At 43.3% G+C, this 27,587-nt stretch overlaps 1 long non-coding RNA gene across 1 annotated transcript; it reads left to right on the top strand.

Moving 5' to 3' along the window:
• Positions 1 to 937: 937 nt before the first annotated feature.
• On the top strand, positions 938 to 27,135 carry LOC310881801. The gene is made up of 7 exons (XR_014572606.1): positions 938 to 1,887; positions 3,258 to 3,329; positions 3,627 to 3,780; positions 5,319 to 5,587; positions 6,254 to 6,453; positions 7,714 to 17,190; positions 26,553 to 27,135. It is a non-coding gene; the product is annotated as an uncharacterized lncRNA (long non-coding RNA).
• Positions 27,136 to 27,587: the final 452 nt, after the last annotated feature.

Genomic DNA, 27,587 nt, shown 5'->3' with positions numbered 1-27,587 from the left:
ATTAAAGTTGTTTAAGTATGAGATGAGCACCAAAAAAATCAAAATACAAGTGACTCTGTAAATATTTGAAGCTTAATTAGCTGGTAATATTTTAACAAAATATATATAAAAAAAACAGCTTGTTTATTCAGTTCAGCATTAAGAGCTATGCTTTAATTTGTTACTTGATGATGTGGTACTGCATGCCTCTGATTTTATAATCTGTTGACTCAAATCACAGACCGTCAAGCACATTTCAAGATTATCCATGTTTGCATGTCAGATTATATTTTTTAGGGAACACGTCTTCTATTTATTCTTAACTCTGCTGATGATTTTCTCAGATTTCTGCCATATGCTACACGTCACAGGTGAGTATTTTGCTGTCTTAAAATCTGACAACTCTGTATCCAGTTTATTAGTTCTGTCATCTCAGCGTTGCCATTAGCATTGAATTACAACAGTGGATATTTAAACACTGGATTATGGCTCCAAATATTTGTTAAAATAACAAATAGCAAGGTCAGACATTTTAAGAAGTGTCAGTAACCCTTTAAAAACATCAGTCAGTCAACAAAGGCAAAAAAATGATGTAGTGACTAATTAAACAAAATTTGCTCTACGTTTGTGTCTACTTAGTTATACTGCAGTTTTATGCATCTATCTTGATGTGGATTTTATACGTAAATCACACACACTGACAATACTTCTGTCTTGGAAAAAAAAGCACGCAGACAATATATTTAATGAACTGTTTCAACAGTTTGAAGATTAAAAAAAGAGGAAGCTTTGTAGACCTATATTCAGAAAGAATGGAGGTATGTTCTTTTGCATAAATTACATATTAGCTGGCTTTCCAGTGTGGTACTGTGAAATGTTGATAATATTCAGCTCTTTTGAAACCTCATTCCAGTCCTGCTGAAAGTAAGCACCCACCTTAGATTCAGAAACACTGAAAAAATAAGAGATTACGTAGATAATTTCAATGAAAAACACAGCCTCATAAACTTGAAAGTCAAATAAATACATACAGTGAAATGATAGCAGTCATTTAGTTTCACCTTTTTCTTGTTACAATAATCAGCCCATCGAAGCATCAAAACAAAGGTAAAATGTAAATCTCCTTAAAAACAGGGATTGTTCATGTGCCTGGAATTATACACTTTATTGAATCAGAACCACAGTTCCAAATATGATCCTGACCTGAACAACTGCAAGTTTCTTTTTATTGGAAAGGCAGCCTCGTTTCTTTGTCAGTTCACTTCCAACATTTTTCTCTTTTAACATCTTTCCAGTACTTGAACAAGGACTAATCCAAAACCAGTATGGGCAAGAGTTTCAATCAGCAGGTGGAAATTTATCCTTATAAACACTGCTACCCCCATCAGGCATTAGGATGTAGTGCTTATTCTGTTTATTTTCATGTCATGATTTTTATCCAGTCCTGCAAGTTTGACTCCTGTGAGTGACCATGTTTTTTGTTTGTTTGTTAGTTTTTCTCATGGAAGCTGTTTCTCTGTCCGACATATTCAAGTTATTAATTTTGCTTTGCCTTTGCTAGGAACTGTTTATCTGCCTATTACTCCCAAGCTGCTGTGTGAGGACTGGTCTCTTCACTCATGGCAATGTTGTGCTGATTGGAAAACTTGTAGCAAATGGCAAAAACTTGTATGGGATCTTTGTCTAATCAGCTTCAGTGAGGCTCTTCACTTAACTGTGTCAATGAAATCTAAATATTAATTTACTCTTCAGGTTTTCATGTTGAACTCAGCATTGCAGCCAGCTTTATGCAGGTCATAACTACCTCAAAATACAGTAGAAGGGGAGAAGGGAAGTAATAAGAACCAGAAAACACAAATCAGTGTTCAGTGTCACTGCAGTCTCCTATCTTCTGGGCATTTTTGGTAGGTAAGTGATGAGGTTATCAACCGCAAAATTCAATTTGAAACCAGCTGACATTTGATATGAGTCAGAGCCAGAGCTGGCAGCACAGTGGGACAATGTATTTCCAATTAGCAAATATTTTAATGTGCACTGGCATATCCTTCAATCAGCTGTTCTCCCAGACCTTCTTGTTTACTTTGCTGTGACGGAGGCTTGTTTGTGAGAAGGTTTCGATTTCACTGTTGACGGGCAGGTGATGGGATAGCAGCTTCTGTCTGTGTTTAAACCTCAAGGACATGGGTACTCACAAACAGTGCACCTCCCAGGCAAGCTCTCCTCTCCTTACAAAGTCTCGAATATCCAGGCTAACACAGGGATCAATACTGTGCAACTGGGACAGCCAAGGCTTTGTTGCAGATGAGGAATGTGGAAGATCTATCTGCATCTCTTGAACAATTTCTGTGTTTGCTCAACATTTTTGAAACACTCAGTAAAGTAAGGATCTTTTTGTGAATCAAATCCACAGTGGCAGAATTCACAGAGAATAATAAATCTGTGTACTGTAATAAAACAACCTGGATCTAGGAGAAAATAATCAACTTGCAATCTTGAATTAAATAGTATTCTACTTTCTATAAACTATGGGACTAGGTAAAAAACAAATAATCAAAAAAAAAAAAGCGTTTGTTTTCTGAGCTCCTTTATTCACATACTGCAAGGATTAGTCAAAATAAGGTATGTGACAGCAGCCTGTGTCCCTGAGTTACATACATTGCCTGAAGCGGCCTCCAACTGGGTCTCCAAATTTTCAGCAGAAGCCATGAGGATTTTCCTAAGGAAAAACTGCTTTGGCTTCATTAACATGGGAATATTTTGCACATATTTTTGAGCATTTCTAAGGTACAAAGTAAAACTGTTCAATTTCACATTCTTATTTCATTGTTTTTCCGTGCCATGACTCTTTTTCTTTCCAGCTCATTTTTCTGTTCTGCTTGTTAAGCTGCTGCTTTTACTTTATCAGGAGAGGCTGTACACTTTATTGATTAAGCTGCCTGTTTTTCTGTTTCATGACATTTTTCATTTGAATGTGTACTTGTTTTGCTGAATCAGCTGTGTATCGAAATGCTTGAGGATTCAACTACTCTTCTATTTGATCTGCATTTTTGGTTTAATCCTCTTGCTCTTTTTTGCTTGCTCAACTGGCTACTACTTAGCCAAGTAATTTTGGGGGGTGGGGGGAGCTGCACTGCCAATTTCATTTCTAACTAGGAAACATATGCTCTAAAATGAGTTCCAGTCATTCATGGCTGTAACTGTATATTGTTTGAATTAAATTCTTTTTAAACAGGGAAGAACAGGAAAGAGTGACTTATTTTATTTTATTTTATTTACAGTGTTTGCATTGTGACCCAGTGTCAGGAATACTTGGAGAGTGCCCAACCTGGAAGCCAAACATAAGTGATCAGGTGCACAATCTGAAGTCAAGTGTGGGGGGATTCAGTTTAGAGGGGGATTTAAAATCTGCCCATTTACTCTCTTCAGCATCCGTGAAGGCTGGAAAGCCCAGTACATGACCTAGCAAAGGGAGCATGGGTGCAGGTTCAGCTGCATCCAAGCCGGCAATGTATTGCTATGGTAGTAGCTTCTCTCAGAAGTGATGCTGGGATCACAGATCTCTCTATTTTATTTTCACTGGAGAGAGATCCAGTGATGCTTAACCAAACCCAGAAATGCTAACTGGCTCAAATCCTATCTAATTCTAGCCAAAGAAACCATGGTTTTCTCTAGCCAATTCTGGCTTTTGGCATTGAGCTCCTGATCAAGACCACTGAAATGCTGCAGAAGATGCCTCTGGCCCAAGACACGTTAGCTTATCTCTTGGGAGGGAACAAACTGCAAGGTGTTGCACACACACAGGTAAGTGATACCACGGACCTTGGCAAGCAGTGAGCTCCTTGGCCAGCAAAGGCATCACGCTGCAGCTCAAGCATCGGTCTTAGAGTTGTGTCGTTCTGCTTTCCTCATTCTTTTTACACATCAGGACAAAGCCTGGAGGCATCTGAAACCAACCAACACTGGCTTCTGCAAGTCTTTCACAGCAGAACCAGACACTTGCAAGGGTATTTCTACCTTGTCTTACAGCCCCTTTCCCCCCTTTGGAGAGGGGAGACCCTAAAAACGTGCAGAAGCTTTCTCACTGACACAGTGACATAACCACCAATGTATCAGCTCCCCCGGGGGTCAGGAGAAAAGGTTTGTGAAACTTGGATCCCTCAGTGGTCATGCATTGTGGCTAGTGTATGTTCATTTAATTCAGTTCTCTTTTCATGTATAACTTTCTTTTCCTCCTTCTCCTCATTTTTATATTTCCCTGAACTGTGTATCACAGTTTGTGTCTGCATTTGTAGCAGGAGCTCTGTAAGACCTTCCTTATCCTTGTATGATTTCTGGTTATCACCTATTATTACAGGATTTTTTCTGCCAAGTAATTTACTTGTATTTTGAAAATGGACATGGTAAGGAAAAACTGTTAGCGATAAATCTCATGCTTTCTCTGTAGCACCAAGCAACACTGTTAGCTGTAAAAAAAAACACCTGAGAGATTCCCACACACAGCTTTTCACAAACTCCCCATACGGTGCTAAACAGGTTCCAGTGCAGACCGAGGACTGCAATGGTAATTCAGTGAAATTTATTTCGGTGGCTACACCTGCCTCTTCTGTTCAAGTGATTGCAAATCTGTAAAATAATTACTTGAAATGCTGTCTCCCTCTTCATCTAGACTCTACAGAAGACTGTCATTGAACAGGGAAATTAAATGAAACTGAAAACAATGCAAAAAAAAAAATCAGCCATTGGAGAAAATGGCAAAATTGCAGTGAGTCCTAGCAAGAGAAATATATAGTACTGGTGAGAGGGATGTCCATAAATGACTGGTGCTCATTATGTCCCTGCTTTAAAACCCAGCTCTCAAGGCCCATACAATCAGCAGGAAGATCCCCAGCTGTTCCTTACTTTCATATCCCTTTTAAAAATACGGCATCTTTTTCTATACACATTTCTGTTTACTAGTTAGATTTTATGTTATTTCAATCCTTTCATTAATAAAAAAATAAATAAATAAATAAAAACCTTCACCCTGGGAGAGACCCAGTGCAGGAGCAATCTCCCCATGCTGAGCATGTAAAGGCTATAGAGGAAGAAACAGAGTTTGACCACCCCAGTGCTGGAGGTGCCCCCAGAAGTGGTTTTGCTTTTTATTAGTAGCCCAGGGAGATTAGAGCAGCCTGAACTGTTCGCAATCAGCCCTTCAGAGACCTTTGCTCCCTTGAGCTGAGCTGTAACCAGCATCTGGTCCTGCCATGACCTTGGTTGACTGAAATGACATTGAAGTGAAGGACTTTTTAATTTTCTTTCCTTTTTTTTTTTCTTTCTTTTTTTCCTCCCTTTTTCAGCCTGTTTAATACCGATGTGGATTAGAGAGCCTCTGATATAAAGGAGAGGGGGCTCAAATGGCATCAATGTTATCAATTCATCTGTAACCAGTTCCTGAAGTGATGCCTTACAGTAAGCCAGCCTGGAGCTAAGCGACTCTGCCATCATCAGGCTCAATTCAGCAATGCAAAAGACAAGAGAGACCATTGCAGCTGCTCTACGAGCCCTGGAAATTCTGCTGAAAGACTGCAGCAGTTCCCTGCTACAGGCATTGTGCCGGAGAGACATTGTAAGTATTTGTAGCTCTCAAAGAAAGTTTTCCTGTGAGAAATTTCTTATTGAGTACTAGAATTGGTTTAGATCAAAACTGGAAGGAAAAAAAAAATCTGAAGGGAAAGGCTATTATTATAGTTCATGAGCTGACACTTCATCTGAAGCCAAGAGAGAGAAAGAAAAGCGTTAGAGCAAAACCACCTTAGGAGTTTGGGATGGCCCTGGCAAATATTTTTAAATATTTCCAGGAGACTTCTGCAGATCACCTTCCAGCAATATCTACAGTCCTGATAAAGCAGGAATTAAAATACTGGTTGGATGATCAGGATCACTGAACATATATTGTATTCCTAGGGCTAAGCCAGCTAGCTAGGAAAAAAGCAAAACCTGGATGAAAACAATACTTAAAACTTGTACTGAACCCAGTGTGATCCTTTAGAGCTTGAAAAAACCTCTCTTCCGAGGGGTCCTCACTTCAAATGTCCTGTCATCCCCCCAGAAAATGTAATGAAGAGTCAAAGAATAGGTGGAAGTGATATTCTGAATGGAAATAATCCTCAGTAGCCAGTAGTACTTGCAACCTGGTCAGGTATTTAAAATCAGAGTAGTGAATGGCTCTGCCTGCTTTCCCCTTTTTTATACATGGCTGATGACTGCATAGCATATTCCCTTTTGTCACCAGAATGCAAAACACACTGCTGCTGGGATTTTACTGCTTGAATGAGTTACCTGGACATGGTTGAGTTCTGATTTCCATTCAGCATTGTGGGAAAGCGCAAGAACAAAACCATGCAAGAAGAAAGAGGAAGAAAAATGTCTCCTGCAGCCCCACATCCCTGGCCCTCTGCCTGCTGCTGCTTGAAGCAGAGCTCTGTGCATGAGGTGAGCTTTGGGGTGACCTTGTTTTGCTGCTCAGCTTGAGCCTCAAGGGCAACACTGGAAGCCCCCATCACTGGGCTCATCACTTGCCAAGAAGAGCTCACCTCTGCAGTGTGTTATGTTTAAGCTCCTGAGTTTTGCTGAGCATTTCCTTTCCCTCTCCCTCCCACCACCTGTGTCCCCCTTCCTGGAAATACCTCACTTGAGGCGTGACTCTTTAATAATGCTAGAATACATATATAAGGTAAAAGAATAAAGCTCACACATCCCTGACCACCATGAGCTTTTTCCTTCCATGACCAGGTTGGACAGAAGCTGGAGTTTTTGCAGGCTATTTGGAATCAAAGAGAAGGATTTATGATTAGTCTGATTATAAGCTCAAAGACAAGAATGTGGGGGGAAAAAAAGTCCCTAAACAGACCCTTTACCAGAGACCTATCTGCTTTATGACTGAGATGGGAGAGCTGGATCCTCACTCTCCCATAGTGTATCTGCGTACAAGCAGACTACAGCTGCTGTTGCTGCTGAAGGTGTTGTGGATGCTTTTATGTGCAGTACTTTGCACTTTGATGGTTGCAGTGGTAGGTTTATATGCAAGAGTGCAAGGCATGTGAATGTAATTCAGGGTCAGTATTTTATTCCTAGTTAGGCAGCTGGATATTATTCTGCAGACAGTTCAGATTCTTATACAGGACTAAATGCCACTGCATTATTATGGTTTTGCATCCTTGGTTTTGTTATGGATCTGTTAAAATGGCCACACATGGCAAAAAAATGGATCAAACTCTCCCTTCTCATTAGCGTACATCTGACCTGAAATGACTCCCACATCTACATATTTCACTGATGATCTCATGGTTATCATTAGCCAACATTTGTTTTTTTTGTGTCCAAAAACTGGAAACCTGCCCAAGCTCTGCTTTTTACCCAGAGGGTCTATATGGACTTCTTTTAAGGTATGTGACAGCTAATGAAGTGAAGCAAGCCTATTTTCAGAGTATCAAAACTGTTAAATAGGGGTTAACACCTCCACTTCAGGATTTTCTGTCAGAAAAAGGCTGAGAACTGCTGCCTTTTAGAAAAATAATTCCTTACTGACCCAGAGTGAGACAGTAAGTTCAGCTAACAAAATGAAAAGGACCAAGCCTGCACCTGACTGGTATGCACAATTTCTTTACCACATAAAGTGCACAAAATGTGTAAAGGCTGGAAACTGCTCTCTACCTAACCTCTAAATCCCTTCTCCTGGTGTTTTCAACATAGCAGAGCCCACCTGTGGACCCAGAGCCCTAAGATGTTTGGTGCTAGGCCCTTGCTACAACTGTCCACGAAAAAGGAGAAAGTGGTGAGTTTCTGAACAGATGGCTTATATGAGGTGACACAAAGCCAGGAGGAGTGTCTGATACACCCAAGGGTTGTGCTGCTATCCAGAGAGATATAAACAGGCTAGAGAAATGGGCCAGCAGGAACCTCAGGAAGTACAACAAGGACAAGAGTGAAGTCCTGCACTGGGGAATGAACGGCCCCAGGCACCAGCTGGGAGCCACCCAGACGGAAAACAGCTTGGCAGGAAAGTACCTGGGGACATATCTTGGTGGACACTGAGTTGCTGCAAAGAAGGCTAATGGTAATCTGGGCTGCATTAGGCAAAGTGTTGCCCGCAGGTGAAGGGAGGTGATCCTTCCTCTCTGCTCAGCATTGGTGAGGCCGGACCTGCCTTCCTGTGTCCTGGGCGCCCCAGTATGAGAGAGACCTGGACAGAGTCCAATGTAAGGCCACAATGATGATGGAGGGACCAGAGCATCTCTCCTGTGAGGAGAGGCTGAGCGAGCTGGGTCTGCTCTGCCTGGAGAAGAGGAGGCTCAGGGGAATCTCACCAATGCCTACAAACCCCTGAAGGCAGGGTGCACGGAGAATGGAGCCAGGCTCTGCTCAGCGGTGCCCAGGGCCAGGCCCAGAGGCAGTGGGCACAAACCGGAGCACAGGAGGCTCCCTCTGAGCACCAGGAGGCACTTCTGTGCTGTGCAGGTGCCGGAGCCCTGGCCCAGGTTGCCCACAGAGGCTGTGGAGTCTCCTCCTTGGAGATCTCCCAAAGCCGCCTGGACATAGGCCTGGGCCCCCTGCTCGGGGTGGCCCTGCTGGGGCAGGGGGGAGCAGACGGCCCGGGGGGGCCCTGGCCTCAGCCACGCTGTGATGCTGTATTATGTAAACACATAATGCCAACATGGCAAGAATAAACTGGGAAGTGTTGTGAATGGCGATAAGCTTATTTTGTACTGACATTAGTACATGAAGTATGCATGATAATTAATGTTAATCTACAAAGAAATTCTTAGAAAAATATCTGTTACATCTCTAGGGTGAAAAGGTCTGAGTTGTGGCACTGAATACTAACAGCAGTATGTTTGATTTACCAGCAATCATCAAGTTTTACACCAAAGGTCAGGAATAAATCCTGAGTTTGTAAGCTGTGAGAAAGAAATGTATAAACACTTTAATTTTGCCCTGTCACTGTTAATTCCATTTCATATTCACTGTGATAGCATTGCTGCTAATGAATGTATTTGGTAATAATGTGGATGTCATATATATTTATATTCTAATCTCTTTCAACGGTTCAGCAGGCAGAGCAAGTTAGGAGCTCATCCATTTTAAATTTTTATAAATTAAGAGGGAAAAGAAATAACATTTTATTTCAAAGAAGTACTTAACAAATATATATCATATTTAACTTCTCACAGTGGGGACCTACCCTATCACTGTAGAATTACGACTGAACACAAAATGATAGTGTTCAGAATTGACTGAAGCCAAGGGGAAAGCTTCCCATGTCTTCCAGAGACAACAGGTTAAATTCTATTCAGAACATGTGGATCAGCTTGTGTTTGTTAAATATAGCTAACAATGTAACTAAAAAATAATAATAATAGAAAAAAGCCACGTATTTGTATATTGTGTATATATAAGACTTGTTCAGGAATTAAAAAAAAAAAAAAAGCTCTCGGATATCTGCTTCAAATCCTAAATAATCAAGAAAAGGAACCAACAAAGCCACAATCTTTGCACAGTGGGGAAATTCATGTCTGCATGGAGTCTTAGCTTATACAAATCTCCTAAATGCAAGTTAACCTTGATTTCTGAAGAGTTAAATGGTACATATAGATTTTGATGACTCTTTGCATTAAGGTGAATTTCCATCCGTTTTAAAACCAGGCACAAATGCTTTGTAATCCTTTCACATATATTTTTAGCCTGTGCTATGCAGATCACACAAAGGTGTGTCAGAACCTGGAGGTTTTTTTCAGTTAAAGTCAGCAGAAGCCTTATCATTGATTTCAAAGGATCCATGATGAGGTTTACAACCAATTAATTATTTTTGTAATATAGTCATGTACAATTTAATGATGAAAACAACGATAATCATCAAAGACCTTATTTGTTCTGAAATGCCTACTCAGAGTGGGTGGCCCCAAACTCTTCAACTGCTGAGATCATGGAATAAGGCAATACCAGGTAGCTGCTGCCAATCTCTGCCAGGCAGCCCAAATGAATGCCTGGAAAATGTTTAGACACCATCACAGTCATTATTGCTTTATTATTGCACAATAATGCATGATTCCTCATATTTTTAAGGAACAAATGAGGAACAGACAATTCTGTTGATATGATTTTTCCTATCATTTGATGATAAAAATAATGCACTATCAATGCTTTGAGTCCAGCCCAACAGAAAAGAGCATCAGGAAAATAAATGACTACACATACACTTTAAAAATCTCTGTGATGACCTAAACCACCTTGTCTATAAATCATGATGTTGCAGTTTCAAAACCTGATAAAATATGATATACACAGACTAATGTAAGCACCTGTCCCCATCATTTTGCAGATGGGTTCCTGAACCCCAGGGTGCCCAGGCCAAACAGAGTCTAGGCTTTCCTGTGGTGTGGAGGATGAAGAGTTGTTCTCTGTAACCCTCATAGGCCTTTTTTCCACCATTGTCTATTGTTTCTGTAATCACTTCATTACAGCCTTTGTGAATTGATAAGGTTTGGAAAGTGCTGCAGTGAAAAAAGGGAGTGTCTGGCAGCATTTGTACAAATCTGAAGGCTGTTATTGCCAGGGGACATGCTACTTTCTTGTGACTTCAGAAGTGGGACTGAGTTTAAAAAAAAAAAAATTGGGAGAGGAAGGGATAGAAAACCTAAACTGATGTTTTTCAAACTCTTTCAGTGTTTTCTTCTGAAAAGACTACTAGTTTACTATGCAGTAATGTGTCCCATGGATTAATTTTATTCTTTGATTAAGAAAAAGTAAATATTTCCTTTAAGCCTTTCACAATTTGTTGCAAATTAATTAAGATGGAAAAACACATAACTGCCTGAGCAGTGGATGGATTATGAAATAATTTGCAGGTTGATGGTTTCCTAGCTTATACTTGCAACTTTGTGTCATATCAAATTTAATACTTTAGTGACGCTCTGACTGGCTTTGGAGCCTTTACAAGTGTTAGAAATACAAACAGAAACTAATATTTATGGCATACTTATTTAGAAGCTTATGAAATGTCAGGCTTGTCTTTATTGCAGACTTGACTCATTGTGAAGGAGTCTTCTGGCTTCCTTTATTACTACATGAAGAATTCATTTTGGCATCTCCCTTTAAGGCCGGTTTCTTAAACTGTGATTGCATTAATAGTATCTCCTGAAGCAACTGATTGAATCCATTTCACATTGGGGTAGAATTAAAGCCCATCATTTGTTTTTTATAGTCAGGAGGAGATCAGGCTGAGAGGCAGCCTCATGGCTCACAGCTCCCTTAGGCGGAGAAGCACAGATGGAACGCAGGGCACGGCTCAGAGCTACGCCTGAGGAGGGTCAGACTGGGCACTGGGAAATATTTCTTTCCCTGGAAGGTGGTCAGACACCGGGCCAGGCATTTGGATAATGCCTTCAATATCATGCTTTAAATTTTGGTTAGTCCTGAAGAGGTCAGGCAGTTGGACTTGATGATCTTTGTAGGTCCCTTCCAACTGAACTGTTCTAATTCTAATCCAATTTGCTGACAGCCAATAATCAGCCAAGCCATGGAGTAATACACACATTTTCTACCATCTTTTCTGTATGGCATATATTATTTTTTATGTTTTTCTACTCCTGAGTTAGTTAAGTGTCCCTAAATGTGGAAAGTTTTTATGTAAATGCCTTTTTAATAACAAAGACTGCTTCTGTTCCCAGAGAATAGTGCTACTTAACTAAAAATCTGGTTTCCTTTTTTAAGTGAATAGATTTTGAGGCCAAAAATGTTGAGTTATTACTATTAATTTCCTCAGATGCAAAAAAAGTTTTCTAGATGAAGAATAAAAGGTCACCCTGATTTTTGCAAGTGTATATACTGTATTTTTTCCATGGTTAAGCTTGTTGGTTCTTTAGATCTATTTGCTTTAGGATTAGCAAAATATCAAACATTCATTCAGGTTCTAAAATATTATTATTGGTGATCTTTGAAGTGCTGATAAAAGTGAACTTACCTTAAGTTTTATAAATAAGGTCTCCTTATCTCTGCTAAGAAAAACACAAACAAATTTGTCATGGAGTCACCTATACATTATCTAAGAGCATGATCATTTCTACAGAGTGAGTTTCTTCAGGAAACCTACCATGGTCTACAATCAGTGAGCAGTATCGATGGGCAGCAGTTAGTTCTGCACGGGAATTTGATTTACACCAATGACTTGATGGAAATGACTTGATGACTTGATGGAAAGCACAAAGGGATTTGTTTGTGCATTACATTGACAACCACAAAAGTATTGCCCAGGTCATTACCATAACGCAGTAAGAGAAAAGGATTACCAGATGCTGCTGCTTCTGTTAAAGGACTAGCCAAAGCCATAGGGAGTATGGGCATAATCCCACGCTGTCAGAACTTAGACTTGCCCATTTTCCTAGCTATACCATAAGAATAATTAGACTTGTATGTAGAATTCCTGCATTTTGTCCATATTTGCCTTCCTGATACCAGGACGTGGATGAACCATAAAGTTTGCACAGGGAATAGCATGGATTGAATAAGAGCCACGTTTCTTCAGCTCTGTTTGATCTTTCTGAGGTTACTGGGGTTGGTAGGTTTCATGTTTGCCTCCATAACAAATTTCTTTCTAAGCTCTAATTCTTAAATATTCCTTTAACATTGAAACAAAAAAAGACTCTTTGCATTTCTTCAATGTGATAACTTAATTTTTTTCCCCCTTTCTAGAGACATTTTTTTCCCCCTCTAGAACCTGAATCTTTCTGAAGCCTGTTAAATTTCTGGACTCAGTGGCTTCCTGTGATGAGTCCTACAACCTAATTACATTACAAGAAAAACATTCCTCTGTTCAGCTGTGATTTTTTTCCCAGACATTTTAATGATATTTGATATTGTTTGGTAAGTCATCTAAAACACAGCAAGGCTGTGGTCATAGCCCATCTGGGTACAAGCTACCTCTACAGCTGAGATCTTCAGTAGGTGCCTAGCTTGCCAAGCTGTCTTTGAGGCATGCCTGGACATTCTGACTGAGAAGGGACAGGAGAAAGGAAAAAAAAAAAAAAAGGGTTGACCCATACATGTTAAATTGCAGAGGCCCTTTGTGAAGAGCTCCAGGGTAGTCCTGGGGCAGGACAGAGCCTCAAAGAGCACCAACTTGCCCTGCTCACTGAGGAACAAACCCCTCTCCCAGGCTGATAGCCACCCATATCTGAACCCATGTGGATTCCCACAAGATAGTTCAGAGACAAGAAAAGTCACCTATGAATGTTAAGCTTAAAAAAGCAGCAGCACTGATGAGTATTTTTGGCATGAACTGAAGAATCCTTTTGTTCCAGCTACAGCCCACATGCTGATTCAGCTCAGCAGCTCTCCTTTCTGTTCTTTTCCTTTCCCACGGCTTTCTTAAACACCACTTCTAGGTTGCTGTTTTCTTCCAGCCTGCTTAAGTTATGTTTTGTAATGATAGTTCATAAAAATATTGGCACATACTCTCAACTGGTGGTAACAGTCTGTAGGAACGTGCTATCCGTCAGGATATGACTGTGCTCTTTTTCATGTTTTTGCTTTTTTTTTTTTTGATCTCATTTACAATAAAGTCTTTTGATACTGCTAAAGTGATGGAAAGGCATCATATCGTAAATGGTAATCAGGCTTTTCAATATGAAATGGTTTGCATAAATTTGCTTTGTAGAGTCTATCCAGAGCTAAATTCTGCTATAATTTATAACAGAGTCACTGCCCAAATTGGTCAGCATTAGCAGGCATTGCTTTTCTGGGATGGAGGGGGTAGCATGACCCTTACACACTACACCTGTGTGTGTTCTGCTGACCTGAGCTCCAGACAAAAGGCAATTTTAAGCAGAAATTGATCTTCAGTTCTATTTCTTTCCTGTTTAGCACTCTTTATTTGCTAAATTGCTGTAAGAATGATAGCTGAATATACCAGTATTTCAAATAAAGCAAGAATCACATCTCAATGCATGCTAAAATATCTGAAAATACCTGAGCTAGAGACATGGTAGAGATGTTTCTTCATGGTGGGTGGCATTAAAGGAGTTCTAGGGCCACTCATTCGCTAGTGTTTCAAGTACCATGTGATAACAACCAGATGTGTTTATTTGATTTCATCCTGCAAAACCAAAATCAGCTTGTACAGGCAGATCAGTCTGTTCCTCTTATTTATCCCTTTTTTGGACCTATGCCTGACATATGATTTCTATGCTACCAAAATCAAACTTTTCTTCTTCTATCTTCAGGTTTATGAATTTTTTTATGGGCATTAGGTAACAAAAAAGCATACGCTTCCACCACAAATACAGCTGTGATGGTTTTATTTCTTGTACTATTATTACTCATCAGAATAGTTTATTTGACAAATGATAAGCTCTATTCTGTGGCTCACATGACTTACGTCTGTATGGCCTCAGCCCAAACCGTAATGACAGAGCCTCTTCTCTGAATCCTCCCCTCACCTTTTCCCTCAAAATTCCCTACAAAGCAGCTGATGCTAATTCATACTTACATTTCATTACCAGTGGCCATGCAAGGACAGATTGTCTCTACTCCGTAGAGGCAAGTGCTGGGTATTTTGTGGTCATCGTCTCCCAAACTTTAGGGCATGCTGACAGAAAAGAAAAAAAGAAAGTAAAAGCTGAAACCTCAAGTGAAAAGCCAGCACATTAGTTTTTATGCCTGACTAAGAAGGTTTCAATAAAGGTGGACAGAACGTCAGAAGTTGGTTGTGGCGGTACTGGAGATCTTCCACTGGGCAAGTCATGAGCAAAAGGAAACTCAGCTGCAGCTGCCTGAAAGACTTGGGCATCCTGAAGTATGTCTGCCAGCGAATTTCCACAGTGAATTTCCACCAATACACACTGGTGGTATTCATGTGGCCCAACTTCAGTTGGCGTGCTTTAGTTGGCTGGGTTAAAAAATTAGTCTCCATAGGCTTCTTTGAGGGTCACCGAGGAGAGTCCGAATTTTCTGGAAGCACCTTCAGAAGGGGCTTGTCTTTCTAATTAAATATAACAGACCCCTAACAGACATTTCCCCATAAACTAGATGAAACCCTGTAAAGTCAAAGTTGAGTATATTTGGTAGCCTTGACTTAATACTCAGGTGTTCTTTTTTTATTCTTATTTTCTGAAGAAAGATTATTTTTTTTTTTCCTTCTGAAAAAATGTCATAAGGAACTTGAAATTCGGAAGATTTCAACCAACTGTATTTCTTATCTGATGGCCTTTCATAGCACAACCTTGTCATTGTCAGAAATGTGTAACACCTCAAGAATAAAATCTTATTTCCTGATTCTGTTGATTCTATGTAAGTATATTAAAATGTTAGAAATTACCTTAGCACAGTGATGATGATTTTTTTTTTTTTTTTTTATTTCTTTAAAAACTGGAGAAAGAAGAAAGTGAACATTGGACTATTTTCTCCCTTTTTTTTTTTTTTTTAATAGTGACTGACCTTTCTTTGAAATGAAAGACCTAAAAATAGCATTCATTGCTAGTGACAGGATGGTGTTTGAGATGCAGGCTCTAACCCAATCAGTTACTCAAACGTAGGAGTAAGCTATTTCTATTGAGCAGTAAGACAGATTAAACACAGAGTGGCATTAAAGGGAGACAGGGAGAGTAATGCAGAAGCATCACCGTTGTTTCTTGAATTTAATATTAAGTAAATGACCTTAAACTGCTCATACACTTGAAAATGAATTCCTGTTCTGCTTGGATAGTGTTTCCACGGTATTATTTTATTTGTGAGCAAATATGAATGAGACAGAAAAGAAAAAAGGAAAATGTAGGATCTATTTTTTTTGTCAAGCAATCTTAAAACACAAATCAAAAGTTAAAGATTTTTTCAGGAAGTAGATGATAATACAGTAAATAACCTGCCAGAACAAAGTCATGGGTATGTTGATGCCATCAGGCCTGGAGCAGGTACTGGCATGGGGATACCAGGATGCTTGAGGCACCCGGCCAGCTGCTCTCCTTTGCCAGGCAGCACGCCTCCTTCCCTATTTTGTGACCACAGAAGCAGGTTGAAGGTGTGGACACTACATCTGCCCCTGTTTGTTGTCCTCATTTAGGCTGTAACATTTACTGTGTCTGACAGGGACCCAAAAACTGCATCAAAATTATTATTTCTAGTCCTTATTTCCACTTTTTCCACTCCTTGCCTCTCCTCTGCACTGCTCTTATCTCTCCTTTCCAGTGGCACAGGGAAGAGACTGCAGGATGGAGCCCATGTCCCCATCCATCTCTCCATCCCAATCCCAATCCATTTTATTTGGGAGGAACATAGAGATGGTGCTTCTTTGGTAGCTGAGGAATGCTGAAAAAGTTTTTTGGGGAAATATTTCCCTGTAATGAGAACATGTCTGGGTTGAGGGGTACTTCCACCAGCAGGCAATGAGAACAGCAGTAAAGCCAATGACAGAGGCTGAAGCAGAAGTTGATCCCTTTTTCTTGTCGTCTTTGTCCCTGCATCTGCAATAAGGTTTTGACATAAACCAGGGGATCTGGAGAGTTGCATTGCTTAAAGAACGATTTAAGATTCTCTGTCATTAATTTTGAGAAAGGTGGTTGCTGTGCAACTCCAAAAACACCTCTTCTAGAAGAACAGTTTCACCAAACTGAAGCACAGTGCAGCTGTGAATGGGGTTTGTAACATCGGTTTTGAGGGCACATTTATCTATCTTCTGAAAAAGGACAGACACTGATCATAATCATGGGGCTAAATGTAAACTCAGCAATGAACTGAATCCTAAAAACCTCTCTCTCGTGAGTTAGAAATTAATTTTTTTTAATGACTGCGTGTCCATAGTATGTCATCTTCTATTCTTACAAAGCTATATATTTTATAATACTGCGTTGTTGCTATCCTCCATCGCCACACAAAGCCAAATGCCACTGGAAAGCAACTCTGAAAAGGTTATTTGAACCATGGGCAACTAACTAGCTGTTGATTTGCCAGCTGTGACTGGCCCTTTCAATCCCTTTCCCTTCAACCACGAGGACTGATGAGAAAACAACCTGCGCTCCTGAGTCCCTTACTGCTCCCAGGGCTCGGTAATCCTTCCTGATAGTCCTCAGACTGCTCCTGGCTCCATCTCTGGGACCCACATCAAACACGAACCGTGGATAACAGTCCTTCGGCCGTATAAGGCTCGGCAATCTCTAGTGACATCCCTGATACCAGCCCCAGGTAAGCAGCAGACTTCCTTAAGAGAAAATAGGGTTGGCAGGGACTGCTTATGAGGCACTGTTTCGTTTTGCATTTGAAGATGTGCAGGCGGGGCCAGCCGCCTCGGAACCGGCCCGGCCGCACCCACAGGGGGACCGCGGCCCCCGCCCTCGCCAGGTGCGGCCCAGGCCAGCGACGCTGCCAGGCCGCAGCCCCCAGCGCTCGCGAGAGAGCCGGACGGCGAGCGGGCGTTGCCAGGGCAATGGCGGCTCCGCCCAGGCCCTCGGCCTAGGAAGAGCCCCCGGGAGGGCGGCCACGTGTGGTGGGCACTGGGCACGGGGACTGGGTGCTCAGCGTCTGGGAATTGCCCGCAGTGCTGCGGTGCTGGGTGTGGGAGCTCGTGTGGTAGGGCACAGAGTTCTGTCCCTCCTCCCTTTCACAGAATCACAGAATCATCTAGGTTGGAAGAGACCTCCAAGATCATCTAGTCCAACCTCTAACCTAACACTAACAAGTCCTCCACTAAACCATATCACTAAGCTCTACATCTAAACGTCTTTTAAAGACCTCCAGGGATGGTGACTCAACCACTTCCCCAGGCAGCCTATTCCAATGCCTAACAACCCTCTCAGTAAAGAAGCTCTTCCTAATATCCAACCTAAACCTCCCCTTGTGCAACTTTAGCCCATTCCCCATTGTCCTGTCACCAGGCATGTGGGAGAATAGACAACCCCCACCTCGCTACAGCCTCCTTTAGGGTACCTATAGAGAGCGATAAGGTCGCCCCTGAGCCTCCTTTTCTCTTTCAAGTCCATCTTACTTACTGGCATTCTCTGTGAGCACAGTTTTTGCCACGGTCTCCACCAGGCAGAGAACTTGCCCCAAAAACACTGTGGCAACCCAAACGGCAGGCCTGTACAGAACCGTGGCTATACAGGTCTCTGCCTGCAGGGAGTGCCAGAGCCTGCTGCTGCCAGGGGAGCGAGGCAGATATTCCACCTGTGTGAGGTACGAGCAGCTGGAAGATCTGCTAAGAACGGTAGCAGAGCTTAAAGAGGAGGTTGAGAGACTGAGGGCCAACAGGGACTGCGAGCGATATCTGGGGCCAGCTGCAGAAAGGCTGACAAGGCCTCACTACAATGCCACGCCTGGGAGGCGTGCAAGGAATCACCGCTCACGCCATTCCTGGAGGCCCTGGCATGACACGGAGCCTCAAACTGGGCCCAGCTCCCTGCCAATGGCTCAGCGTCCCGACAGGAGGCAGACGACAGCGCCGCCAAGATGTGTGATACCAGTGCTGCTCTAGCTACAAGTGCAGAGCACAGCACTATATGGGCTGCTGCAGGGAAAGTTAACTCCATCCCAGCCAGAGCCAGCACAGAAGGCCACTGTGATGGTGCCTGGGCTGCCACCACAGCGGCCTCCTGATGTCACCGTTGCCCTTGGTGCCCATTGTCCCTGGCCCCATAAAAAGGGCAGCCCTGCAGCTGGCCACCACTCGCTCCTGGAGCGCCGAGGAGACTTGGAGCAGCCCAGGTGCTGGGAATCTGCAGGCAGGGATTGCCAGCCTTTGGGTGCTGTCCTGCTAAGCCTGAAGGATGAGAGGAGTGGTGCGTTGTGCAAAGAGAAAACACAGTGTAGAAAGGAAGGACCTCCGATGGCAACCCCCAGCTAAACCTCCCAGAATGGAGGAACATGTGCAGCTGGGGAGTAAGAGGAAGCACAGCCAAGACAGGAGGGACCTCCAGTGGCAACCCCCCGCTAAACGTCCAAGGATGGATGAACACCCAGCGGTGGAGGGGAGCACACTGAATAAATGGGCGCGAAACCATCATGTGCGCCCCAAGAGGAACAACTTCCAGCCAAGGCATGGAGGCCGACCCAACAAGTGGGTGCGGAACATCAAGGTGCCTCCTGCGCAAGAGAACACGTGGCCCGCGAGCAGGTACCCACCCAAAGAATGGGGGCAGACCAGCAGGGTACAGGCTCTGGAAGACAACTTCCACAGAAGGTACGGGGGCCCACCATCTAAATGGGTGCAAACTGTCAAGGGGACACCTGCGGAAGACAACACCCAGTCCCTGAGACAGCCAAGGCACGGCAGCCGGCCAAATGAAAGGGTGCAGACCACCGTGGTGCCACTTGCGGGAGAACACAGCCAGCCCAGGTACAGTGGCCAACCACAAAAATGGGTGCACACCAGCAAGATGCCACCATCGGAGCAAAACGTCCATCTTGTGAACAGGGACCCCAACAAAAAATGGGTGAGGACCATCACAGTGGTACCTGACAGGCAAGACCACGTCCAACCCACACACAGGGACCCTCAGGAAAAAAGGAGTAGGACAGGTAATGTACCACCCTCAAAGGACAGCACCCAGGCCTTGAACAGGGACTGGCTGAAACAGCAGGTGCAGCCTGCGCAGGTGCCACCCACAGAGGACGATGTCCTGCCCATGGACGTGGACTCTCCAGAAGGTGAGATCCAGGTAAGGCAGGTGGGGCCACCTCCAGAAAGGCTGGCAAGGCCTCACTACGAAGCCAGGCCTGGGAGACGCGTGAGGAATCACCGCTCACGCTGTTCCTGGAGGCCCTGGCATGACACGGAGCCTCAGGCTGGGCCCAGCTCCTTGCCCATGGCTCAGCACCCCAACAGCAGGCAGATGCCGGGGCCACCAAGATGGGTGTCCCGCAGGTGGAGGAAGTGGAGACAGCGTAGCGCAGCCGGCCTGCGTTCGTCTCCCGGCCGCCAATAAAGAACAGTGAACTTTGAAGTGGTGTTTGAGTCCTTCTTCCCCATGCCTCACTGCACCCCCATGCAGTCCTGGAGACTGCGCAGGGGGCATCTCTGCTGCACGCCGCCCTCAGGGAGAGGAGCGGAGAGAGCCCGGCTGCCTCGGGGCTGTTGCACCAGCCCATCACACGACAGCTGAGGCCTCGGGCTCAGGGGTCTGCAGTAGGAGGCCCAGGCAGCTGATGCGGGCTTGCCATGAGAAGAGGCAGCCCCCGGTCTCTTCTGACAGAGCCCACCTCTGCATCCCCCCAGCCCGCTACCTCAACCTTGCCACGGAAACCCCATGGGGTCGGGCAAGCCTTGAGAAAACCGAGAGAGCAGTCCAGGAACCCTGATGGGATTCCCCCATGAGCGTGGAGGGAGCTGGCTGATGCCATTGCAAGGCCACTCTCGGGAATTGTTGTTTGTTCCTGGCAATGGCGAGAAGTGCCCCAAGAATGCAGGGAAGCAAACATCACTGCCATCCACAAGCCAGGCAAGGAGGAGGACCCGGGGAACCCCAGGCCGGTCACACTCACCTCCTTCCCTGGGAAGGTGCTGGAAGCGCTTATCCTGGAAACCATTTCCAGGTGCAGGAAGGACAAGGAATCACTGGGAGTAGACAGCATGGATTCCCCAAGTGTAGTGGGCAAGGTTTTGCTGTTCGTGGCAAGGTTTTGGTACCAGGGGGCCACAGGGGTGGCTTCTGTCAGAAGAATCTAGAAGCTGCCCCATTCTAGATAAGGGCCCCGCTGCTGCCCAGGGCTGAGCCATTAAGCGATGTTGTTTGTGCCTCTGTGAGAGCATACTTAAGAAAGGGAAAAAAACCAACAACAACAACAAAAAAAAAACCTCTGCTACACAGCAGCTGGGAGAGAGAGAGGAGTGAGAAACAGCCTTGCAGGCGCCAAGGTCAGTGAAGAAGTAGAGGGAGAGGTGCTCCAGGCTCCGGAGCAAAAGTCCCCTGCAGCCTGTGGTGAGGACCATAGTGGAGCAGGGTTCCATGCTGCAGCCTGTGGAGGAGACCACAGTGGAGCAGGTGGACCTGCACTGACGGAGGCTGCAGCCTGTAGAGGACCCCTGACAGAGAAGATTTTGGGCTGGATCTGTAGGCCGTGGAGAGGAGCCCATGCAGGAGCAGGTGACCTGGTAGGAGCTGCTGCCTGTGGGGGACCCCTGTGGGGGTTGGAGCAGTGTGCTCCTGAAGGATGGACCCTGTGGTATGGACCCATATCTGGAGCAATTCTTGAAGAGCTGCTGCCTGTGGGAAGCCCAAGCAGAATCAGTGGGCTTCCCACAGGCAGCCAAAAAGCGCAGCCCTGCGGCTGGCCACCACTTGCTCCTGGAGTGCCAAGGAGACTTGGAGCAGCCCAGGTTCTCGGAAACTTCAGGCAGGGGTTGCCAGCCTTTGGATGCTGCCCTGCTAAGCCTGAAGGATGAGTTTGTGTATAAAGTGCCTTTCTTCAGCTATTTAAAGCATGCGTGAAGTTTTATGCCAAGTCACTCCACTGCCCTATGCTGCTTTTTCATTGGTTAAGCTGAAGAGAGAACACTTTGGGCAGCTCCCTCCTGTCTTCTCTCAAAAGTTCTTGTCAGGACCATCTAATTTACTGAAACACTCTCTGTTCTTCCCTCTCTCTTTTTTTTCTTAATGTAAATCATGTGGAATTGCCTGGCTGCTGATTGCCACCTTTACTCTGTGCCACAGTAGGTATGAGACACACTGTGCCCACCACTGCTGCTTCCCACCCCCTTTATTTCTCTCCCTCTGCAGCTCTGCTGGACACTCAGCTTTTCCCTACCAGGTCTCTTCTCATATATGCCACCCCTGCAGTCTCCTTGCTACCAAAAACTTGTCACATAAACCCTCTGTAGATGTCCAGCACAGCCTGACCAGTTAATAAGTACATCTCCACATGCAGAGGTACATCGGGATTCCGTGACCTCTTTTTACCTTTTAACAATTTTTTTTCACATATATTTTACACAGGAGCCTGTTGCCTGCAGTGTGTGGCCCTGCCCTAGCTGGTGTACCTTCTGAAGTTGGCTGGTGACCACTAACCAATGTGGAGTGGATTTGCAAATCCCTCAGTTTAAACAGTCTGTTTCCTAAGAACTTAGCTTATTAAAATGTATGTTTTGGGGTGGTTTGAAGTGGTTGCCAATACAACAGCCAAAGAAAGAGCTTTGGGTGACAGCCCTGGAGCCCACCACCCCAGGTTCCCATGGCTGTCAGGACAAAGTGATTGCTTCAGTCCTGGAGAAAAGGCACTGGCTTTGCCCTTTGCTTTTTGGGGGAGAAACCTCCTCTACAGGTCAACAGAGAGTTGCCTTCCAGGCTAATGTCAACCAATCTGTCTCAGCCTTTTGGACACTATGGGCATCTTTGGCAGCAGGACAGATTGGCTGACAACCAGCCACCAGCGAAACTTAGAGGGTGCCCACTTTTCTTACTTCCAACCTGAACCATATCGAACTGAGAGCAAAGATTTCCATGTCCTGCTCCTTGAGCAAAAGCTTGTCAGCTGGTCGGTCAGTTCGAAAGGGGGGAGCTGACCTGACCTCCGAGAGCTGGGATGAACAGGCCTTTGGGGACAGCTCCTCTGTGCTGTCCCTCTACCAGTCTCACACTGGTGGCACCAGGACACCCTGTGACTGCAGTGGACCCTCCCCATGAGGCTGCCTGGGGGCACACTGTTCCGAGATGCACAAACACAACTTTTTCTAAGAAATATTTAACCAGACTGCCTTGATGGCCATTTTGTGGTGGACTCTTTCCTGAAGCAGTCTGGCATCACATATTTCAGCACTGGCTTGTTCTCAGATCTCCCTGAAAAATGACAAGGCACGTTGTAAATATATTCCCTTAACTTTCTTTCAAGCCATTTGCAGGGTCTTTGAAATATTGCAGCTTTACTGGTACCACCTTAATGGATTGACACTTTCAGGGGAAAAAAAAAAAAAGTCACAGTTCTTAAATAGCTCTATTTTTTTAACACCATAAGGTATTTTCACAGCATTTCTGTCACTGGCCACACATTTACAGGAACTCTCCAATATCATGCTAATAGGCTTGTGGGTGCAAGTGCACTTCATCCACCCCAGTCATACAGGAAAAATGCTGTCTTTCAATCCTACAAAATAGTCTTTATAAGATAAAAGATCTTAGGGTATTAAGGATAACATTTTTGTTTTCTCCAAGGATCGTTCGTCACACAGCTGTGCTGCAGCACAGGATGGAGGTACATAAGTATTATGTGTAGTTCCTCACCACTGGCAGTTTTTTAATACAAACATAAATGTAAAAAAATATCATAGGAGAATTATTAAGATCATTCATATCTGTTTTACTTGTGTCTGGTCAGAAAATGAGTCAGCTGACAGAACGCTCATATCCGTCACACACGTGCCTGGGGGTGGCAGGACTTGCACTGCATGACGGCCCCATGGTGCAGCATCCCTTGGTACAGGACAGAGTCAGTGGAGAGAGATTTGTGTAGCAGGGAGCCCTTCATCTCTGACTGAGAAGGTATTAATTTTACCTGGTGGGTTTTCAGAGCAGAACTGTATTTAGAAACCCACCTGTAGCCCTTTTACTGGAAACATTTACCCTAGTCCTAACCTGGACACCAATCATTGTGTCCATTGGGGAGGAACAGAAATAATCCTCCCTACTCTACACGTCCAGCCAGAAACCATCAACCTTCAGTGCTCTTTAAAGGTGTAATATCAAATATCTTCATTAACTACTTGGGGATGCGTGAAGGTTGAAAACTGGCCATGGAAAGTATGTTTGTATTCAGAATATATATGCACATACACATGTACAGGGTACTCAGTGAACGTTGTTAAGGAGCTCCAAGACAACTCCAAGACAACGAGGCTAAATTTAAAGTGTGCATGGTTTATTGCTATGCTATTTGAGGCCCTATTGCAGCCTTCTCTATATTCTTCCCTGACTGGCAGCATCTCCTCACTGTCCATACACAGATTTGACCTGAGTTGGCATCGATGAAAGTCTGTAAGAGCAGACAATAGTCCTTGATGGTTAATAAATATTCTCATTCTCTACAGGCTGTTGTGAAGGCACTAATGATTCATGTCTTTTGAATAAAACACGTTGCTACTGTCCATCTCAGATCATGGGTAATTACAACTCCCATTGTCATCACGCAAATGCTCTAGGACGGCAGTTCACATATGGTAAAGGATGGTAGAGTTATATGAGGTTTAGCATTGACGTCTATACTTTCTTGGCAATTATAAAGCCCACCAAATATTAAAATGCAATTAGGGTTATTACAATTTTTTGGAAGTTTAAGAACGGCTTTCCACTTTTAGTTGGTTAGACATGCTTGTGAAAACAACTGCATGAGAAAGGGAAACTAGTCACAAATTTGGGTTTTAGCAAATATTTTCTCAGCAACAGAAATCATCTCTTTGTCTATATCTAAAGAAAAAAAACCTAGAGGTTTCAAAAGACTGCAAACATTCTGCTATTGCCATTTAATCAAAAGGGAAAATATTGGCTTTACATAGAATGGAATAAATTCTATGTATGGCATATAACAGGGTTTCTGGTTCACTCCCTGCCAATGACAAATGCAAAAATTAAAACTGGAACCAGTAATTTTACAACAAAACTGCTAAAATGTGGGAACCTTTCTACACTGCCTTCCCTTGAAAAAACTAAATACTGTTTGCCAGTGGAGCTTATTTGTTAGTGGCACAGTGAGAGCAAGAGTTGTCTTCCCACTGCCTGGCTAGGCAGATGGTCAGGCAAAGCTCCAAATTAAATAATCAAGCTAAAACATCCTTGGCTTCCCTAAGCACAGTGTTTGATGCTGAGTGAAAGGTTAAGGGAATAAAGGCCCCCTATCCAATACCTCTACAGAGCCAAATGGAGGGTGAGGGTTGAAAGTGTGACACTCCAGATTCTAGGGTACATGGTCACCTAAATGCTGAGACACAGCTACACCATGCCCATGGCATGTCTGAGGCTGCTTCTCACTGATCTCCAGAGATGAGAGGTTCAGCTAGGCTGTGGACATCTGTGAAAACTCAGCACTGTGACTCTTCACATTTTCTTGCATTTTTGTACTTTACAAAACCTAAACTCCATCTTGAGGTGATTCCCACATATGAGTGAGTGAAGACTGATGCCAAAGAAGACAGGATCTGGGAACCATTTTACTACAGTCATCCATGGAAGAAGAAAACCTTCATTTTCTATGTCATCAGGACACTATCAACTTTCTAGTTCTGCATTACATTTTTTCCCCCAGTCAAGGAACAGAAATAGGCAGATCCTGGCTCTTCCTTCACAAAGAATCACAAAAGTGCTCAATTTTCAGCAGCTGCTTTGGGAAAAGCAGGCTAAAGGTATTATAAATATCACCTGAAGTGCACTGCAAGTCCATCCAACATGACGTAGCAGCTTTCATTAGGTTTTGCCATGAAGAAGCTTCATAGGAGACAGGAAAATTAAGTGGGAAAATTATGAAGCTTGACAGTGATTAAAAGCATTATCTAACCACTTCCTTTGGTACTAAAGAGCCATTAATCACACTGTGGATATGGATTTATGTAGGGCTCAGCAGTGACCATGAAGGAAACAATGCTTTCTTGAAAAGAAACAGAAAAATGCACGAGGCTAAGGATCTTCTCAGAAGGGATCAGAAGACTCGTGGCTCACTGGTCCCATTACTCATTGCAAAGGAGAGCTGCTGCCCTGCATATTGCTACATCCATCACTGCTGCTTTGCTTGGGAGAGCAGATGAGCTGAGGTTCAGCAACCCCAGCTCAGCAGCCCAGCCACACGGAGCACCACATTTGCAACTCCACTCCTATCTCCATGGCCCTGTTTCCTTTCTGCTCCTTTCCCTGGGTTCTCATGTAACACAAAGAAAATTACCTCCATGGTGATATTTTTTATTTCAAGGCGCATGTTTTATTAAGGAAAAAATTACCAAGTTTTGCCCTTAACTAGACTTCAGTAATGCCCTTGTATTCTAGGTTTGTGTTTCAAACCAAGCTGATTCCATACAAATTCAGAATAGTGATAACACTTCATTGACTGAAGTTGTATTTTATTTGAGTTTTAAACTGAAGTTCAATTTATGGTCATTATATGCTCGTTTCCTTTTTTTATTTTTAAAATTGGGAATATAAAATTGTAAAATGGCTATGCTTACAGAATCACACAGAAGTCTTCCCAAACAGGGAGAAAAAGGCACATCTGTGCATCAGAAAAAAATAAATAAATAAATAGCCACACAGATAGACTTTCAGTTTGCACTGAAGGAAACAGTTTTCCTAAGAGAAATCTGTTGTTCTTCAACACTGATTATGTTAACCTGGTGTTTTTGAAAGTTTCTGTGAAAAATGTTAAGAACATGAAGTACCACTTAAACCATGAATTTCTTCATTTGGCTAACTTGAATTCTGAAATCATATTTTGCTGCTATAGTCATCTTTTCAGTCTTTAATTCAGCTAAGACTGCTCAGATGTTATGAATTCACACCAAGATATTTCACAGACTATCTCTGGGGAGTGGGCTGTTAAAGCAGCTGTCTTTTTACAGCATGTTTACGACTCCTTTTTTTCAGATCTAATGCATAAAATTTGGAGGGGTGAGATACTACTCCCGTTATGGAAAGGATGAAAGAGCTTTCATTTCTGCTATTGGTCCATCCTGATTCTCTGCCTGCAGGAAATGCACTTCCAGACTCTTACACAGTTATACCGAGTCTGAAACTCTGGTGCTTGGAATACAATTAACATGTTTGGTTGTTTTTTTGTTGTTGTTGTTGTTTGTTTGTTTGTTTTGTAATGGAGATTAATGCTATGATCTGTTAACTGGACTAAACTTAAAATTGTCTAATAGATAGCAGTGGATATAGACATATGCTTAAAATTAAGTAAGTATTTAAGGTGCTTCTGCATGGAGGTACTGATAGGCAAAAGTGCCTGGAGCAATGGGAAATATGAAAAGTTGGGTTTGAAAATGAAAGGTAAGTTTGCATTTTCATATCAACCTCCATACACCCATAACCACATACACTAGATGAAGATTTAGCCAGAAACAAGCTCTGATGCTTGACCTGTCTTTCAAACATAGTTTCAATGTAGGTTTATACAAATTCAGGCTTTGGCATTTCAGGGGGAAATGAGATCATTGGCTCCAGTACACTGGTGACCAATTTTGAACGTTGGCTTAAAAAGTTGCACTTTTAGAAATGGAGAGAAATGTTTATGTGAGCAAATATCCAAAAGAAAAATGAAACAGTGTAGTGGGAAACAAAGGCAAATGGCTGGAAAATGTAGCAGCTCAGCAGTACAGTGTATAATGACTTTATTCTAGTAAGTGTAAAGTAAAATTGTAAGAAAGAATCTGAAATGCAGCAACTGTGCCCATCTTTGCACCAGGTCATCCAGCAGTGGGAGCTGGATCTGCACAGTGACTTCTGGAGCCACTCAGGGTTAGGACCGAAACCTTCCCCATACCTTAGCAAGACCCATGTGTCCCTCAAATCACAAATTTACCTAAATTCCTTCCTTCTGTTATATGGATCTTCAGATGAATCACTAGACCTTCTAACATACAAGTCACCTTTCAGATTTATTTAGATTTTGCCATATTG

Source organism: Anser anser (genome assembly GCF_964211835.1).
Source record: "Anser anser genome assembly, chromosome: 15".
NCBI lineage: Eukaryota > Metazoa > Chordata > Aves > Anseriformes > Anatidae > Anser > Anser anser.
Note: the sequence above shows the minus strand (reverse complement) of the source record. Positions and strands in the feature narration are given on the sequence as shown.